This window comes from Callorhinchus milii, unplaced genomic scaffold (genome assembly GCF_018977255.1).
Source record: "Callorhinchus milii isolate IMCB2004 unplaced genomic scaffold, IMCB_Cmil_1.0 Scaffold5, whole genome shotgun sequence".
NCBI classification, from domain to species: domain Eukaryota; kingdom Metazoa; phylum Chordata; class Chondrichthyes; order Chimaeriformes; family Callorhinchidae; genus Callorhinchus; species Callorhinchus milii.
The window spans coordinates 14,624,729-14,628,022 of record NW_024704746.1 but is presented as its reverse complement, the minus strand read 5'-3'; positions in this window follow the sequence as shown (position 1 = coordinate 14,628,022).

Here is a 3,294-nt window from a genome sequence, read left to right as displayed (position 1 = left end):
ACCCCCACACACCACCTGAACCTCGATCGTTATCCGAGAAAAAGTTTTTTTTTTTTTTATATGTATGTATAAACCCCCAAGAGGAGGAGGAGGAGGAGGAGAAGTCAGGGGGTGGGTGGGGAATGGAAGAAAAGGACAGGGTTGATTGCAAACGAGGTATTGGGACCTGGGCAACGGATGTGACATCAGCAAATAGCAGGTCTGCAGAGGGTTTTAGTAAATGGGTAATATAATGGTTTGTCAATTTTTTCAGCCAATAATACTTCCAACCATTCAACTCCGACTTGGACAGAACCCTACCTATTATATATACATTTATTATATATATGTATGTATATTTCTGCATGCACCTTTTTTTTAAAAAAAAATGCACCCTGATTGCACAGTACTTTCTTTTTGCAATGCTGGGCTTGAATTATATTCTTAACTGCTGCTCCTCTCATTCGTGTTCTCTTTGCCAAACGTTTGCTGATTCCCGACGTGCAATACCGAAAGCGCTTTTGGATGGTCTATAAATATTGTAGACTTCTGAACGTTGTTGCCAGGAGCGTTTTGCCTCTTAATGATGGACGAGCAAAAAGTTTATTTTCTTTAAAAAAAAAATTGCTTTTCAAAATTCTGTCAAGGCAAAACACACTGCCGGAAGATTCGTACCTTAGTCACGTTTCTCGCCTTGTGTTCTGTTGCTCTTGAGTTCATAACTTATTTAATTTCTGATTCAGAAAAATCTCAAGTCCAGCTGATTTCACTCGGGTAAGTGAAACCACAACTACAATGATACAGTAAGGGAGAGATGCACATGATGCTTGGAATACAAATTAAAGCTCACTGAATGCCAAGAAAAGACTAATTGTTTTACCAATATAGAAAATTCTGCCAAGGTAATGGCTGAACTCTATTCTATTGGCTGTAATAGTCACCCAGGAGAAGTTGAATTTCCTGGTATATTTTGATTATCATCACAAATGGAAACTTTGGGGCATAAAGCTGCAGTATATACAATGGTGAGGTATCATCATATAAGAAAAATAGAATTTGCTGGGAAAATTTGAACAGCTACTTTCTTTCTTGGATGCATTGAATAGTAACTGATTATTCCTGCTATGATATTGAAGTAAGTCATTGTGTTGTTTTGATGTGTTCATGTCATCCTTTTTATTTTTAGCTTTAGGAAAAAGTTTCCCTTTATGGTGATGTTCAGCCACCAGGAGATGCAGCCAATGTATATTTCCTGTCTGGTGGGATGTTTGTTTGCATTTGCCATGTTCATTTAGAATACCCCCTTTTCTCTATTCAGTTGAAATCTGGTATTTCATTTTGGATAATGCTCTAATTAATCATTGTTGGTTTGCAAATTATGCATCGATTGATCTTGCATTTTTTTTTAGACAGAATTGATGGTTTTGGTTAATTCACCCACTATCTCATTTTGTGCTCCCTCCATTTTATTTTCATAAGTACATAGGACTGTTTGAAAGTTTATATTTAAAAAAAATCACCAGGTTTGAGGTTATAGACTACAGAATGACAACCATGTTTAAATTGCATAGTATTAAGATTCCCTGTTGCATCTAAGGAAATTAGTTTACCTATTCATAAATTCAAGGAATGAGTATTTTACCTCTGGGATTGGGTTTCAATCAGTACACACAGATGGTATGGTGACAGTGCCTTAAATAAGCTATGCTAAGATGGTTTCATCTTGGTTCCCAGTGGAGATGAATGTAGGATTGTTACTTTTCTCAGTACTATCATCGTTCTTGTAAAACCATTGAATCTAAATAATAGGTGAAAGGATGAATAAGCATTTAACTAATGATTTATGTTGGCCATCTTGAATCCCTTAACTTGGATCAAATATTCAACTCAAACAAAGCTAACCAGTAAAGCAATAAAATTGAGGTGTAGCATACAATTGGTTGGAAGTTTACAAATTTAAACTGATTTAAGTAGATCACAGAGAGTTGTGGGTGAAAACTATTTCATTTGTCTAGAACACTCACCTTACCACCTTCCTATTATAGGATCACACTGTAAGATTATATGATCAAACTGTAAACTGAGCATAGAATCGTGGCTTCTACTTTTCTTCCTGGAAATTGAATCCAGCTGTCAATTTACATTCTGTGTAAAGAAATATTTCCTGATGTCTTTCCTAAAATTTCACTTCCTTGAAGCTGTGCTATCTTGCCCTGTTGCCTTATAATATCTGAAAGTATTGCTCTGGGTTCACTTTCTCTATCCCTTTTATATAGGTCTCAATAAGACTCTCTCTGAGATCTTATTTCAAAGTTGAAGAGCTCTACCTTATCTGATTGTACTTCACTGCTCATCTTTCTTATACCAAATTATTTTCATTGCTCCTTTGGCCTGGGGAGCTCTCCTAAGCCACAATGACCAGAACTGCGCACAATATACAACGTGTGGTTAAAGTAGCTTGAGCATGACTTGTGGAGCTCTAAAATAAGCTGATTTGGCAATGCAGTTAAGTAGCCCATTTGTCCTGTTTGTTGCTACTTCACACTGTTTAGACATGGTGAATTAACTAATACTCTTAGGACTCTTTCACTTTCCTGCTTTTTTGTAAATTCTAGCCAACTCAAACAAATACTGCACAGGGAAATGTTTGCAGTTATTGGTTTGTATATTTCTGGAGAGTCGCTGATTCACTAGATCAATGAAATGCTACAAATTTTGCTTTTCAACAATCAGTATATTGTATCAATGTTTTAATTAGAGAAAACTTGATTCTCAATTTCAAGTCCAGTATGAAAACACAAAGCCAATGTAAACAATCATTGTTCACTTTGCAGGCCTGTTTTATCTAGTGAATGCTTGCAAATCATTTCCCTTAGTATGAATGTCGTAAATCACCATCAATAGTTGTACAATAATGGAAACCATTAGCTTGTTTTGCCATTATAAAACATACTTTTTTCTCTCTATAAGTTATGCTTTACACAGTTTTTAATAATTTATTGGTTTGAGTGAAGGCGGTGGTTTCCACTATGAATCAAAGGAGAATTGAAGGATTCCATCTGCTTGCCTTGAAAGTACTAATGGGGGGAGGGGGAAGACAGGCATCATTGGCATTTGGTTCATTTAGCAATGTTACCACATTGTACAGTGCAAATAAAATCAATCTAGCGATGTCAGTCCCTACTCTAATGTTCTGGTTAAGCAAGTGCATGGATGTGGTACATTGCCAGTTAAAATGTTTACCTTTTGAGTCCACATGTGTTTACCCCTATTGGCAGGTGCTGTTAATCATTCTGTGTTGATGCAGAGGTGCGA